General features: G+C 38.4%; 1 protein-coding gene across 1 annotated transcript in view; it reads left to right on the forward strand.

Annotated features, from left to right (window-relative positions):
• The window catches only part of ALK (anaplastic lymphoma receptor tyrosine kinase), a gene marked incomplete at its 3' end in the record, with an annotated part of 222,125 nt that overhangs the window by 8,716 nt on the left and 196,006 nt on the right, over window positions 1-17,403 (forward strand). The gene's annotated exons all lie outside the window — the stretch shown is intronic.

Here is a 17,403-nt window from a genome sequence, read left to right on the forward strand (position 1 = left end):
GAAATAGATGGTGAGGTGGCAAAGTTTGATATTAAATTATTCAGGGTAAAAGATTGGAGGTCTGGTATGCAAGGAATTGAAAAAGGATGCTTAACTGGGTAATAGTGGCAGGTGAAATTTCGTGTAGATAATTTGAATTGAGGTGGTGGGAGAAACAATCTGAGTTTGGCATATAGAAGGACAGATTCTGAGCAAGGTGTAGTCACTTAGGCTGATTTTGGGGAAAGAATAGAGCTGTGAAAACATCAATTCATTAGCAGTCACAAAGTAAATGTGATGTTGGGACTTACTGGGAAGGGAGTAGCAAACAGGAACAGTATGCTATAGTATAAATGTGTGAGGCAGCTGTATCTAGAACACAGCGTTCTGTTCTGTTCCAGTGCATCAAAAATCATTTAGTACAGCTGGGAAAGTTATTAAAAGAATGGAAACAACGATGATCTAAGGTGTGTAATGGCAGTTTTTTTAGGAACATTTAAATTAACTAAGGCTACCTGGCCTGCAAGAGGCACCTAAAGGAATACATGGCAGAGTTTTATAAAAGATGCACAAAGGTTTATAAACTCCCAGGACTTTATAAAGCACTGAGAGGATGGGTACAGAAGGAATACTTGTTATTTCTTCTCATACAGAATTGAATGACATCAGATGACATCAGTAGAAGTCAGGTTCAAAACAAAAGGAGATCCTTCCGTATGTAACAAACAGTAAAACTGTGGAACCTTTTTCCACAGGGTATTGTTGGTGCTAAAACTTTCTCCGTGTGTGCAAATTGACAGGATGTGTGCAGGGAAGAAAAATAATTACAGCTACCAGATTCCAAGACTGCATTTTCTGGCTCAGAGAGTCCTTGCACAATAGATCCTTGAATGCCGGGAGTGGGGAAATAAAACTGTTTGCTCTCCCTGTTCGTATATTCTTTGTTATGTATCTACACCTGTCTGTTTTCAGAGCCAGATGTTTGAAGTTAATGGATCTTTGGAGTGTGCTGGTAGGGTTGGTGCAGTGGTCCCTCCCTCACCTCTCAGCCCTGTTTTTTCTTCTCTTTGAAAAAGGAGAGAAATGCACTAAAGGTTTCAGACCAATTTGCAGACTCAGAGAAAAGGTGCTATTTAAACATTTAATATTATTTGCTGTTCTGTTAAAGCCTTGTGAATGATATTGAACCATCCAAAAATATTTGGTGGGAAGAACTGCAGGACTGTCTGTCTATAGAAATCTACAGAAAGGAGGTTGTCAAGATACTTTGTGGGGGTTTTTTTTGGAAATTTTGTTCTAAAATGCTTCATTCTCATCCATTTCCACCGCCACCTTGTAAGTGGACCAGTGGGTGATAGAATCACTAGTGTATCTGCCAGCTAGGCCCTGCATGGTATGTGAAGATCTGCTGGAGCTACTGGTATTTCCAAGTTGAACTTATGTAACTTTCTGCAGGATCAGGGATTTAAGGTTAAAATTCCACTGATATGCTACAGATTGACAGGAAAATCTCCTCTGTTGGGATCTGAACCAGGCCTGTATGTGCTGTAATGAGTAGGCAATCCATTGTGGATTACTTGACTTCTTTTCTTTTAATTCATGAATAAGCAAAAAGATGCTATAAAAAATTCAAGCATTCTGCATCACTGGCTGCATTTATTTATTTTGACAAGTGTGATTAATTCTTAATTATTTATGATCTTTCATAATATATTATACTAGCAAATGTACTGCAGTCTATCGTAATGAAATATGAGCAACTGGAGATCTTGCAACTGTGGCATTATTTCGTAAGGAGGCATGTTGGACAGCCCAGTTTTTGGTTAGAATGACAGTGTTTGTAGACCAAGGAAGTTGCACTTCTCGGCCGTGTGTACGTATGTTTGTCATGCTCAAGTGAAAGTCTCATTTGCCTCTCTGATAAACTTGAGAATGGATCAAAACAGCCATCAGTTCTGTGCTTCTCAACTCTTGATTCAACCCCAGGGTTTTCTGTACTATGGGGGCCTCTAGGATACAGCTCTGAGTAACAAGCGGTTTAACATTCATCAGAAAGTGTGCCTCTCCAGAACTCATCTCTCCTGCTACCTTGTTGCAGTGCTTCTGTTTTCCTGCTTCCAGAGAGGCACTGGATCAGCTTCCTGTCAGCAACATCGTGGTGTTGTGTTGCCCGTGGATTTGTGGAGGGCAATAATTGTGGTCCCTGATCTGGGAGCACAGCTGTGGCTTCCTTCTAAGTCAAATTTTACAACGAAGAGGAAGAGAAAAACAACTAGGACGAAGTTAATCTTGTGTATTTAAGGAGGAAGGAAAAACAGCAACGGGATCCAGAACAAGTACATACAGATTGGATCGAGATCTGTGCTCGATCAAATGTCAGCGTAATCTGTTTCCAACTGCAAATGCAGTTTTAAACTTGAAGGTTTAGAGGCTTGACCACTCCCGACTATGGTGGTGCAAGTGGGTTGCCTGCTCGTCTTTTAAATCTTGTGATTCTAGATAAAGTAAGTGAATTTCTGCTTCTGTTATCTGAAGATTTCAGGACCATGAAAATAGGATAAAAAGTTTGGATGAAGAGATAGGTTGGGGAGGTGTGACCACCATTTCAAATAAGAATCAAAAAAGCAATAAACCGCCCTGCAAATGTGAACACCAATTGAGACAACTCCTTAATGGAAAATGTAGATTAAACTTTCATGAAGGATGGCAGGGGAAGTGGGAGATGAATGAGGACAGTGTCCTAACCAGCCACTGATTAGTTGAAAAGCTCTTACATAAGTTCTAAAACAACCAGTATCTGCACATTGTGTTAATGTAGTTTTGATTTTTGTAATTATTTCTAAAGAAATGGAGCAAGGCTAAGGCACTGAGCATATTAGCAAATGGGAGATAATCAACTGCAGGATTATAAAATGGCTGTTGACTTTAATTTATGATTCCTCAGACAAAGAAGAATGGGGCAGATAATAAATAATGTTTTGTTTCAGATTATCACTTTGTTAACAAAACAGTAGAGTATAAATCAATGTGGGCTTGCAAGAAGTAAGTAGTTGAGAAGTTATTTTTTATGTAGGACTCTTAAGCAGAAAAAAGACTTCTAACACCTACAATTCCACTAAAAATTGGGGAAAAAAAATTCTCTCTGAAAAAGATAGCTGTTTCCCAGGGGAAAGAATAAAGGGTAAAGAGAGTAGCTGGGCTCATGCTAGACACACAAAAGTCTTCCCTTTACATTAATCCTTAAGGCTGGTTTGAGGATATGCCTTGATCTCATAGAATTGATCTATCTTATGTGTCTTTTAATCAAGGTATCAGAGTATTTCTTCTTTTCTTTAGTAAATCAATATATGGAGTTTGAGCTTTTGCTAGGGTTTATCTGAAAAAAACACCACCAAACCAAACCTCAAACCAGAACTGTCTTCTCAGGAGAATTTCTGTTTTGGAAGAAAAATGTTTTTGAACCTATTGCAAATTCTGACAAAAAACTTGCAGACTTGAATGATTGTTGCACCCCTCTTTTTAATGCTGGAGAAGAATGGGGATCATCCTGGTCTGCAAAGATTCAATCCAGATGGTTGAATAGTCCTTAAAAAGATACTCCTGTAGTATGATGCCACTCTAGTTTTATTATTTATAAACATTCAGATAAACTATGGGTATCCTATGAAAATTTATAAACTTTTACACTTTAAGTTGGATTCAGTTTACTATTAGTTGTTTTCCTCTTTAAGATTTAGCTACTGAGTCACTGGAAATAATTGTGTGTGAGCTGAAAGATCAGCTACATACCACAAGCAAAATAGTAGAAGAATTCAGTGACATCGGAAACCAACACATGGACTGAAAATTATTCATCGATCTTATTGTGAATGAGAGATTTATGGATTTGTAGGGCTGACTATCAAGTTCTTTGTAAACAGAGAGGGTTTTAAAATCAGAAATGTTATTTACAGTGAACTGTTCTGGCTGTTCTAGTTGAGGCTTAAATTTTGGTACTCAACTTGGCAATATATACTTATCAAATGTTACAACACAGCCCAATAGGAATTTATGCAACATTAATACACGGAATGCAAACCAAACTTGCTTCCAGAGTCCATTGGGCTGTGAAGGAAAAAAAAAATACAGCCTTTTTATGGTGGGTCAGATTCCAGCTCATACTCTGCCAGTACAAGAAATGGACCAGATGTTCTTAGCATTTGCAGTGTGCTCTTCTCATTAGTACTACACTTGTGCTTTGTTACTGCAAAATTATTTCCCTTTAATGAGCCTTCACTAAAGAGGCAAATTATTGTCTCTCTGTGGGATGGTGTGTTTGTTTATAGAGTAGGTATGTATTTATACAGACTGTAGATAAGCACATGGGTCTGTTGATTTTTAGAAGTCTTGTTTATTCATTCCTTCATTCAGTGAAGGCTTGTGTGCAACTCAACATGAAGCATTTTGTTCCCCAAGCTGAAAAGAAAAATTAATTTCCGTGTGCATCAGATGTTAGTATGCTCTAACGGCTTGCTGCATACCTGTGACTAGCGCACTTCAATAAGTATATCCAGAAAAGGCATAGACAATGAAGAATAAATGGGTTGTAAAATTATCTCTCTCTCACTCTTAGAGATGCTTTCTCCTTGGCAAGATGAGGCATATCAAAAAGACAGCTGGAGGGAAGCGCATCCCGCTCTTGGCTATGTTTGACCTTTTTATAGGAAAAGACTACTGGATTAACACACGTTTGTAATTTTTTCCCTCTGTGATGTAGGGGTAGTGTTCTTTATCCCCAGATGCTTGTGTACATCCATGCATGTTGTATTTGGAATTCTTTAAATTGAACTTTTCAAGTATAGAAAACTCATTTGTGCAAAGAACATTCAATGAATTAATAAATTGTTACTTGATAGTTTAAATTCTTTCTAGCCTGCCTGCTACCTTTATTTTCTGTATATTATTTTTTTTTACCGTACCAGTGACAACTCACACATAAAAATACAACGTATGACAAAGGAGTATCAGCAGGACTCTGTAAGCCTTGTAGCCACTTGGCTGCATATTGCCACTCCTTACCAACCGTGGTCTAATTATATCCATTGCCAGTTACAATAACCTGTGCTGCTTTAGTACTTTACCTATGAGGCTCTGAGAATGTGCTATTAAATAAGGCAATTGATAAGGTTTTAAAGAGTTGGGAGAAATCTTTCTCCATGTCATCAAAGAGAAACTAAAGCGCAGTGTGGTTAAATCAGTCTCGCAAGGTGAGTTGTGTTCTTAGCTGTGCCAAAAGTGTTGTGTCTCTTGCACCTTAACTAGTACCAACAGTTAGATGCTTGTTGTTCTATGCTATTCTTGTCATGAAATTGGCTCGGTCCACTTATACTAAACAGACATCATCATGTGAGATTTTTCCACAGACCTATTCTGTAAAATTATGTTAAAAGCGTCAGTAAATTGACAAGAACTGGAATATTTTCACTGTTGTTATTAGCATCAATGATAATGTGTCTGTTGCATTGCAGTAGCTATCTCACACACCTATGCTTGAATAAATACATTAAGAGAGTCGCAGAACTCAGAAAGCTAAGAGGTTTTACTGCTGTGACTCTTGCCAAGAACAAAGCCCGAATAATTAAACAGAAGTAAAAAATTGTTAATTTAGAACTGTAATAGAGAAAAGATTGTGATTCAGTCAGGATCTTAGGGCAGGCTAAGCTAAACCCAAGTACAGCTTGACCTTTTTGCCTAATCTAGACAGGTAAATTTGGGTAAAGAAAGAGAAGATTGATTTTTCACTATTTCTGTCCTTGGTTTTCTGATGGTTTTCCATTGTTTAGATGCAAATCTGTAAAGGATATATTGGCACTAATGCTTGTGTAGTATCTCATTTTTGGAAAGACACAATTGAATCTACTATTTCGGAGGTGTTGCAAGAAGTATTCCCCTAGACATGCCTTCAGAGGTTAAATCTTACTCACAGGAATTGTTAATGTTAGAACTGACTGAAGCAGTTTCATTTACCTTTACCTTAAAGGGAAGGGGGACGTATGAGCTTAACTGTGTAATCCTCGAGCTTTCTCATAAAGCAGCTTAAATGGAGCATGCTTATTTTATCCCACTCAAAGTAACCAAAGATGTTTGCTGTGTTAAAGATAAGATAGTGAGAATTCTTTTTTGTGTCTTTTTAAAAGAGAATTTCTTAATAGCATGCAATGCCTTTTTAGGCAGCCCCAAGCAACTTGCCTAGATTCTAATGAATAATCATCCATTCAATTATGAGTTAGAAGCTATCCCTGAAGTTTCATTTGTTTTCTTTGTTAGCTTATTTTGAGAGCGCAGTGATTAAACAGATGGTATAATCTATGAACATGAGTATGGCCATAGTGGGAGAGCAGGAGAGGGAAGCAAACTTGTGGCCAGACTTCCCAGAATATTCTCACTGTCTTCAGACATGCTTGTGTCAGGGACTGTGGTCTGTGGGGAGCAATAGAATATAGTCCTCCATGTTATAGTAAGTCTGCTGGGATACATACTACAGTATCTTGTTGATGTGGGATCTCCAATCCTAGACCCCATTCTGATGCTGAGCAACATCACCTTTCTCTGCAGTGAATTCCGTTGTGCATCCCTCTCTGTAAAGATATCTCTTTCTCTAAGTCCCCTTAAGTCCCTTTAGTCTTTCTTGTCTGTCAAATACAAGCAATCTAGAAATGCTTGACCTTTATATTTTACCTTCCCAAAGTAAACAGAACTTAAAAGAAGATAAATATGAGTGGCTGTCTTTTGTTAAGATGAAGAAATGCTATTTTTAAAAAATCACTTTGACTTGATATTAATGGGTTCATATCTCTCGCAAACCCAGGTGAAAGTTAGCTTTGTTAGCTGAATGCTCCAGTGTCACAACAGAGATGAGAGAGGCAAGTACCACTTAATTCTAAATGGCATTTCCTTAAGAAGACAAGAAAAATATTGGTGGGCTTTTAGCCATTGTTCTGCATTTTTTCTTCATCCTGTTCTATGGCTGTGAGCAGATCTTCCCACTCTTCTGTGAGAGGCTGTCTTTCTAAATTACCTGGTGTAAACATGAGTAAACAAGATGATGAGTAGACTTCTCCAGATTTGAAGAGGTGTTCAAACAGCAGAACCAGAACATTTGTTGCTTGCCATTGCCTGTGTTAAAAGAATAAACCTGATGTAGGACAGAACTACAGTAACCCACTTTGTATGCTGCTTTTAGTGTGGATCATCTTGCTGCTTTTGTGTGCTTCCAGGGGGGAAGTGGAAAGGTCAGGCAATGAAGGGAAGCATTTTGCTGTGCACCACAGATAGTCATCTCTGGCAGTCATTTGGAGCCTTGCAAGGCACATAAACAGCATAATAAAGGTTAGATCACAACTCCTTTTCATCTGTCACAGTAATTTTGTTTATCAGAGGAAAGCCCAAGCTGCAAAATGCTGGTATTGATTTTGAGCAGCTGAAGGTTCAAGGATGTTCTGGTTTCAAGGTGTTTATTCAGAGCATTGCAAAAATAAAAAGGCCACGTTAAAACAATGTTATAATGCAGGTTTAATTCCACTCATAGTGTTTTTCCTGAAGGTGTGGAAGTATTTGGGAAGGGGGCAGAGGATGGTTTGTGTTTGACTGACCTAAAAATTAGAGCTTTTCAGGCTGCCAGCTGTGGATTGGGCAGGCTCTGCCTGCCTGAGTTGATCCTCCACGTCAACAACATCACTTCATTACAGCTAAAGGTTTACTGGGACATCTAGAACTTGGAATTTCACATACTGAACTTTCTTGGATCAAGGGAAAAGAAAAGATCATTCTGGTAGCCTCACTGCCTGATTACACAGTAGAGGAAAACCATTTTCATTCTGTAGTTATTGGTTTATCTAGCCCAGCTGGCTAAGGGCAGTATATTTAGTGTTGTCCTGTCATTGTCAAGTCAAGATTCCTGAGGAATTAACAGTTTAGATAATTAAATTAATCTTTGTTTTATCATCAATTAAGGGTTAAAAGCAAGAGTCCTAGAATAAAACACTATAACATATTATCTATCTTAATTCGGAAACTGTGGCTTCCACCTAAAGTAATGGCCTTTCAAAGACTAACCAAGCCAAAGGAGTATCTGTTAAGCAGGAGTAGATTCTAAAACCGACTGCTTAATAAAGATGCCAAGCCACTTGCAAATTAGTGCCAGCAGGTGAGTGAGCAGCAACAATTAACATTTTTAATAGCAAGTTCCTTTAAGGACATTTATTTAAGTATGAATACTAGTGTAGGATAGGTGATTGGTTGTCTTATGCACCTATGGAGAAAGGTGAATAGAGGTGTAGGTGGAGTTTTAGTTTTGCTGAAGAAATTGATCACTTTATTAGAGAGCAGAAAATATGGATCCCAGTTACCTGTAAACTTCCTGAAAAAATACTGATAATTGTAATGACTTTGAAGCAAGGGACGACTAAAACGTACTCCAGGCCTTTTCAAGGTTGGTGTTTGACCTGCTGTAGGCAGTTCTCCCTGTGGTCAGCACGCAGAGTGAATGGTTAATGGTAGGTGTTTTCTGTCCAAGGGACTCATATTGTCATATGTAAAGCTGAACTGAATATGGACTTACGAAATATTTGGGGTGCTTGGATTCAGCAGTATTATTCCTGATTGCCTTAAAATCAAGGAAAACTCAAGAATTAAAAGTTAAAATGTTGACTATTTAGAAACTGAATTTAGGCTTCCATTAACACTAAACCTCCTGCTCTGTTATACACCAGGTATTCGCCAGGATTCGGTGACAGGACTAAGGGGTATTTCACTGCAGATGAAACTTTGGGGACTGGCATTCAGGTTTTCTTTGTAGTGATGAGAAACCACATTGCAAGGTCATACTAGACCAAATATACTTTCAATAGTATTAGTACTATGCATTTGCTTACGTGTTTAGCTGAGATGACTGGGGAGTGTATGTCATGGATGAGTGCTGTATGAAGCTGAGCACTTCCAGTTCTCTTCACTAACTTATGGCGAGAAGGTGTCTGTCTGAACAGGTAAGGGGAACATTAAAAATGTGCTGGAGTAGGGGTGGCGCTTGGGTGGTCCTTGTCTTGTATTTCCTTACAGAGAGTGACAAAGTATAGTTGAAATAACTGAGCTCCAACCAGATGAGCTACCTCACCAGGGTGTAAAGCACTGCTTAACTCAGGGGAAGAGCGTTTTTGCATGGAGGAGTTTGGCTGGGATATCCCTAAGTAAGAGATAGGAATTAACTCTGTGGAAAAGATGCACATTACCAACAATGCCTTTAACCGCTCTCTACTAGTTTTTTTTCTATCTGTAAGAAATGATAAACTTCAGAGTGCTCTGTGGGTGGGCAGGTGAAATGTACTGCATTAGAGCTATGAAATAATTGCTATGTGTGTTATTTAATGTTACATCCATTAACTCTTGGGGAGGGTGGGGCACCAGAGACTGACCCTGAGCGGGAAGTTCTTAATGGCCATGCAGCAAGAATGACCTAAAGGACTTGTAAAAGTTAACTAACTTTTTGTTGGTTACTTCCTTGGTCACTTGGTATGCTACTTCTATCCGCAAACTAAACTTTTCTTAATGAAAATGAGTTACTGAACAATTTTTTTTTGTTGCTAAAACAACTATTCATAATACAGACTGCAGAAACTTCAGTGAACTACAGATTACTGTCTTTCACTCCTGCAATGTAATCAAAACCTTGTTTTGTTGTTTTTTTTTTTTTTTTTGGTTTTAGCACCTTCCTATTCCCTCCTCCTCTTCCTCTGTTCTTTAACAGACATTGCCCTCTTGTTCTTTGAAAGCATCCTGGGCTTGCTGGATGAAGGGGTGCAGACTGCAGGAAGTGGCATTTTGCTAGCCCAGGTGTATTTGCAATGGGCTTGTTTGTGAAATTGCTGAAGTAGTTCCGAGTTTTGCATCATGCGGCTAAAAGAGCATGTTAAACTGAAGTCTGGGATGTTCCTTAAAGCCTGACACTGTGATGGGGTGATACATATGTGCGTTGTGTCACAGGCAGCCTTGCTACAGGTATGAGAGCAAGCGTAGAGGCAGCTCTTTTACTATTTATTTTTTTTAACATGGGTGCAATGCCTTTCTTACCTTAGAGACGCCAGCTGGGACAGTAGTGTAAGGAAGTACTGTTGTGCCACTTTTTCCCACCTCTGTGTACTTGAGGGAACTTAGTGCTTGTTATGTATGTGGATGTTACACAAAGGAATCTTACTCCAGTTCACAGAAGCTTAATGAGGGGTTGTGACTTTAATCAATTTTAATTATTGTGTAGTTAATAATGCTAAAAATAACAACTTCAGCTTTGATATTGGATGATTGATTTGTGAAGCCACTTGTAAATAACTGATCTTTTGTTGCCTAAAGATTTTTCTGTTAATGCTTTTTAAAGAAAAAAATCATCAGGCAAACATTTCAGTAGCTACAGCACAGGTAATATAATGTGTCGTAGTAACCACTGCTTCCATAACTGGGTTTCTATAAACCAAGAGCTATGTGTTTTAATAGTTAAACCAAGAAACTGAAAATCAGTATTTCTAGGAGTCTTTTCCCATTCCATCACTAAGTCAGTAAGAAGATAGTGTGCAGCAGCCATTTTGTCCCCCAGTTTGCCAACGGGCAAGACTCTCTAAAATAGTTAGCAGACTCTGTGAAATGTTGTATTGCTAATAAGGATCATCTCTGGTAAAGCTATTTTACAAAGAGAGAGTAGAAAACTGCGTCATCCTGTTATTTTAAGAATAAATGTGCTCAGTTTACAGATGACAAGATGGCTTTTTTTTCTGCACTGGTAACTGTCAATCCAAAAAACCAGTTTCTTCTGGATTTTTTCCCTGTTGTCAACAGTACTAGAGGGTCTCTGACTAGACCTTTGTGCAGCCAGCTCTTCTGTTGTTGAATAATAACTGAGAAGTTTACTTTTAATACTTGAAGTGTAGGAGCATCCTTCTTCATTCCCAGAAACTGTCAGCCTTGTGGCATCAGAGATTTAAATGACATGTTAGAACAAGCCAGTTTGCCTGCATGTATATTAAATGAGGTGAGAAGGAACAAACCCTTTTCGGATCACTGTTGTGTCGAGCAGGACCACATTCTGTATGTTTGCAAAGTACTTTGAGTTCCTTTAGAGGCAAGGTGCTAGAAGTTAATATTACTGCTCTGTGTGTAAGCGATGGTGGGTCGTTCTGTTCCTTGGCAGTAATGGGACAGTGAAAATGGATTATCATTAATGTCAGCATATACAGTTTTAACAATGTTAAACCCATATCTTTGTGAAACTAAATGAGATTTCTCCTAACACAGCTACTTATTTGTATTCACTATGCATTGCGCAGACTACCTCGCTATTCTTAAAGCAACTACCAATCACCACGAGGAGTCAAGCAGACGCTGCATTCTCCATAATTACAAGCAATTTTCCAATTGAATTATCCCATGATTTAATTCCTTAGCTTGCATCTGGAGAGCATCAGCAATGTGCAGCTGTTTTGGCTTTGAGAATTAATTGTTGCTAAATGTATTAAGAGTGGTCTTGCTGCAATGATTTCAGAAAAGAGTTAAATCCCAACTCACTTCTGGATTAAACTTACTTCTTATTTCTTGTTCTTTTGACTCAACGTCATGATTCAGGCCATGGGTTTAGTAGCATTTGTCTCGGGTAGTTGTGAATATTAATTCAAAGTAAATATGTTTAGTCACTGAATTGAAATCCTATTACAATGAAACATGAAGTTTAATAGGACCATGCCAGAATCAGTAAAGAATGGAGGGCTGGAGATTAATGATAAATTTTGGGTTGTACTGCTGGTACAACTGCATAGCTATGATTTGCAAAAGAAAGAGACGGTAACTTTGCAAAATGTAAAGTACCCAGTGAAATAGGTATGACGTTTCACATCGGATATAGGAAGAGTGTCTTAGTCATTTGTCCTTGGGGGAAGTGTGGACAAATATTTGGACTGGGAGTAGCATGAGTTTTATTTCTGAAATTAGAAAGAGAAATAGAAGGAATATCAAGAGCTTTGTGAGGCTGAGATTATCATCAGGGCTTTACATAGTCTGTTAGATTCCAGTAAGAACAGATTTTTTAATCTAAAGTCCCAAATTATCTCCCCCCACCCCATTAAATATGAAGACTGTAGCTAGGGCTCTTAAGAATCCTGAAATACAGTGGTGCATTTTCATAACTCCCGGGGGTTAATGAGAACATTATTGAACTGTACTTCGTTAAATAATGATACGGAGAATATGTGGAACTTGTGAAGCATGCATTAAGTTTCTAGCTTTGACCTGTGTGACCTTTAGATTGATTATTTAATGTCTAGGCCCCTGTTGTAAACAAATAACTTTTGTGAAGTGTTGTTGATATAAAGTACTCACTTTGTTAACTGTTTTTGTTGCTTTAATTCAGATAGCAAAAGATTTTCTAGATTTTTAGCAAGAAAATGTTACTATTAAATGAATAGGGTTTAAAAGATATCCGTCCCTGGTAAGTTGAGGTTACTTATCCAAAGCTTTGGAACATGGTTATGTGGCTAAATATAAAAAATTGGCTGGCTTAAGAGCTCTGAGATCCTGCAAGTCCTGTTCATGTGAAATGTGCAATGTGTATGGGTAACTTCGCTGAAGGCTTTGCTGTTTTCATCCAGGTATTTGGACAAGTTTGTGTCATCATTTGTACTAAGTCAAATTAGCTTCTGGGCAACACCCTAAACTATGTTAAGGTAAGGTAACATAGCCCTATTGAAATTCAGTGGTTTTCTATTTATTGAGATTCAGATCCTGCATTAGTATAGCTGTTCATGAAGAAAATTAATTAAAGGACATTATTCACTTAATATCTGCAGGATATTTGATCTTACAGTATGGTATAAAGCTTCTAATTATATTAATGATGGTGAATTTATATGAACCTGGAATAGAAAATAAGTTCTGCTTATGTGTTTTTTGTATTTTCAGTACATTTTAAAGATACTGGTTTGTAGAAAGTGTTACTGTTTCAGAGTTTGTACACAGATTTTTCACAATTCTGGACCTGACCTCTTTCTCAAACACAGTTTGTCTTTGGCCAGTGATAAATATTCTATACATTTACTTTGGTTTTTTTAGACTGTAGCAAAGTAATTTCTGCTACGCTGAATCGAATCTACAAAGAAACAGAGAGCCTAGTATTTTATCTCTTGTAGCCTTACAATAGAAGAAGGGGGGTGGCAAGCCCCCTGCTATAAACACTGTGCTTTTCAAACACCTTATAATGGTAAGGACAAGTAGGTTCTGATTATATCTGAATAATATAACATGATTGAGTTTGCCAAATGATTATGTCTGGCTCATGATTTCTCCTTCCAGTGAGAATCATATTGTGCAGGTTTAATGTAACCAGGACGCTAAGGCAACAAGCAATTGAATTAGCTGCTTCTTGCAAAAGTTTCCTTTGTTCTCGCCCAGAAATCAGCTTTCTGTAGGGCTTGTCTGCTAAAGAATTTCATGCTGTTATTTTTATTCCTTAATGGAAGGCTTAATTTGGGAACATGGACAAGTAGCAAATGCCCTGAATTAACAACTTTCTTCTTTCAAAAACTAAAATTTTATCAGTTCTGTTCTATGCCTGGAGATGTCTTACTCTGTTCTTATACAAATGAGGAATTGTAGTTGTGTTCGGAAAGCTTGTGTGGGCAATTGTGGGCTCTTCACAAGCTGAAGAGAGAAACTCCTGAAGGAGCAGTAGTGAGAAAGGCACAGGATTGTTGGACCAACCAATATAAGAATTTATGAGTCATTGCCTCTAGACAGCGTAGAGAACACAGAAGCAGTGGTATGAACGCGGCCCTAAATCTGAAAGGGTTGAGAGGCATTGCTAATGTAATAGTGGAACAAAGTAAGGAATAATGCGATGCCTTCAGGACTGGCGTCCTGGAGGCAAAAACTGTAGCAGAAAATGAAAAATCTTGTATATAGAGCATAGTAAGAATTTCTGTTCCAAGCAGGGGTTTTATTGGCTGGAAGTGGAGGTGGTAAGAGTCACTTGAGAGTTTCTGTTAATTGCCACAGCAGTCATCTGCGAGACTGGTGCAGGTTTTCTGGAAAAGAGAATAATATGAGAGTACTGCGTACCAGTCTGGTCAGCTATGTTTGAGAAAGGAAGTCTAAAATGCAAATAGGTGTATGTTATGGTTTAAGGAACCCACAACAATTTATTGTTGTTCCCACCCGGGAAGGGGAATCAGGAAAAAACCAGAAAACTTGAGTGTTGAAATATAAACAAATGTAGTAGAATAAGACTAAATAATTAACATTAATAATACTAAAGAACCGGTATTGATCCCGATACCAATACAAAATATACAAGGATTGTACTAGCCAATTATATCAGTAGGAAGCTGTGCACTCGCAGCAGTGGACAGCAAATGTCAGATGCTGCGAGCTCTATGGCCTTGGGAAGAAGAGAAGGCCTCAGGGATCCATCACTGGGACAAGAAGTTCTTAGGATTGCAGCCATCAAGGATGAGAGATAACTTCACACCAGATGAGATTACAAAATGGCCCTTTTTAGTCTACTGACACCAGGAGTAGGTATTGATGTTTATAAATATATTTGAAGAAAGAAGTGCAAGTGTTGAATTACACAAGAGCTAGCTGAAGGAAAAAGATGTGTTGACTGAGGAACGTGTGAACAAATACAGGCCACACATTCATTTTGCATGGAAATAAGAGAAAGATTACAAAGTATCAGAGCAGTGAATTAGCCTTCGAGGAAGGGAGCCAGTAATCTAGCCAGTTTAAAATTGCACTTGATATTGTACAACGCAAGATAAAAGAACTGTCTTTCCTGGTATTACTGTTAGGTGTACATCTTGCTCTAAAATACTTACTGTGGTAGCATCTGAATTGTCCATAAGGCAATTATTGCAGCAGGATTGCTCTTCCCAGCTGTGTCCTGCACCGGTCTATTTATACAGAAATACGGCATGCTGAAAACATCTGTAGCTCAGATCATGCAGATCCTGTAGTAAGTTCCCAGCCTTCAACAGCACCCAGTCCCACACAGTTGGTAAAGTTCCCACAACAGCACCCAGTCCCACACAGTTGGTAGCGCTGTCCTTTGGCAGTGATACTGTTTCATACAAGTGTATCAGCTCTGGCTTACCATTGCAGGCAGGATGCTGGGTTTTCTCTGCTTTTCAAAAATCCTGGTTTTATGATTTTATTTTAATGTGGATTTGGATGTCCTGAAATACAATCAGTTTGCTAAATTTCTTTTAACATCATAGAATTAAAGGGGTGCTACCACCCTACGGAACAGGGTGGCAGTAAGCCAGCAGTACTGTTTGCTTAGCTACACTGTGAAGAGGTGAAAGCGGGCAGTTGGCAGCTGCCTTGGGTCCCCCAAGTCCTCCACCAGTAAAGCACTGCACGCTGCACCATTTATGTTTAGTAACTGAGCAGTTAAGGATGTTGTATTCTAATTACCTGGCCAATTATGTGCAGTGCAAGATTCCCTCCTAGTGCTGCTGTGATAGCTTGAACTGCAGACAGTCTTGTGATTAAACTGTCCCTCGATGATGAAGTCGATAATTAACAAGAAGGCATTTTGCTGAGTAGTGAACAAAGTCAAAGAAAGAACAGAATTGAGTTTTCAGTGCTGTAATAGGGTTTTAATGGTGCTCTTCTCAGGGACGAGAATTGTCTCTGACCTCCCCTGAAATTGCATGTGGGTATGCATTTTTAAAAATGTGGACCTGATTTCATAATTTTGATGATCAAAGGGCTGGAGAACCTACCCTGTGAGGAAAGACTGAAGGAGTTGGGTCTTTTCTCCCTGGAGAAGGAAAGACTTGGGGAGTGGTGTGTCGTCACAGCATTCCAGTAAAGGGCAGCTACAAAGAGGAGAGAGGACAGAGGCTCTCTTCACAAAAAGCCACATGGAGAAGACAAGGGGCATCTGGTACAAGTTGTACTGGGAGAGGTTTCATCTCGACAGAAGAAATAAACTTTTTTACAGGAAGAACAATTATTCACTGGAAGAACTTCCCCATCACTGGAGGTTTTCAATATGTGATTGGACAGGATGCTAGATAATCTTATCTAGTCTCCCTTTCCATGACAGGTTGGACCAGATCATCTTTTGAGGTCCCTTCCAGCCTGGGCTGCTCTATGATTTGAATTTTAACTGGGCAAAGCACCTCAACAACATGTTTTTTCTGTGATAGCTTCATCCCAATAAAAACCCAGGCAGCCCATACCAGCCCTCTTGAAGAGGATTCATAGCTGATCGTCTTTGTCCTTTGGGGCAGTATGTGTTCTGTGCTTTCAGCCCTGAAAATTTAAGTGTCACTGTCCTGTGATGACTAAAGATGAAATTTTTATTGTTCATTTGTCCTACAGTCCCAAGGTGGGAATTAGACATTCACTTCTCACTGTGTTAAGTGTTGTATAGACATGCAGTGAACTGGACAGAAAGCCACATGGGTCATCCATGTCAACCTGGCATGAGCGAGGAGTCAGGCAGACAGAAAAAGCTATGCTACATTACAGTATTTTACTTGAACTGATTTTTCTGAATGTCTGCTTGAGCTATTCTCTTTGGAATTTACTGGCATTTATTGAGGGCTATCCAATTAGAAAATTTAATCCTTGTGAAGATGTTAGCTGAGAAAAATTGAAATACTCTAGAGACTGTATTTTTCTCCCTTATAAAAATCAAAATATTAACAGAAGTAATTATTCTGAATGAGCAAATGTAACAATTACAAGTTATCCTCAGCATTGTGAACATAATAACATTATGGTAACTGTTTTAAAAGAACTAAACCTGGTTTTTTTTTATTCGTGCTGAAAGTTGTAGCAAGAAAACTTAAAAATATACATGAACTTGTACAAACATCCTTTGGGCTGCTAAAAATTAGTTTTTTACATGGAACAAACCATTTTCCTTAATAGAAAAAATTTAAGGAAAAGATTAATTTCAGTCTAAAAAAACTTCTGGCAAAGATCTTTCGAAGACAAGAACAAGTTAAATCAAGGGCTCTATGTTCCAGCTAATGTAGTTCATAAAAACAGCAATCATCATTTGGTAAATTAGTGCCTGAAAATGGGTTGACAAACATAGAAAGTGTAATGTAGTAATTGCGTGAGGTCTGTGGATACCAGGTTATTATGGCATTGAGATTATCAACTAAATAAAATCTCATTAGTTTTATATGTTTTTTAAAATTTTCTGCTTAGATTCTGAAAATGTTCCTCATGGTTGAACATGGTACCGTCTTCTGTAAAAGGCGAACATGTCTTCCTTTGTTTTTTTGAGCGATACTTGTCCTTAGGACAAGTATTTTGAGTTCTCGTGTGTAGCAGCTTCTACTTTGATGGGGTTTAATGGCCTTAAAGTCATAGAAACTTGCATCTGATCTCTCT

Source organism: Charadrius vociferus, unplaced genomic scaffold (genome assembly GCF_000708025.1).
Source record: "Charadrius vociferus isolate BGI_N301 unplaced genomic scaffold, ASM70802v2 scaffold610, whole genome shotgun sequence".
Lineage (NCBI taxonomy): Eukaryota > Metazoa > Chordata > Aves > Charadriiformes > Charadriidae > Charadrius > Charadrius vociferus.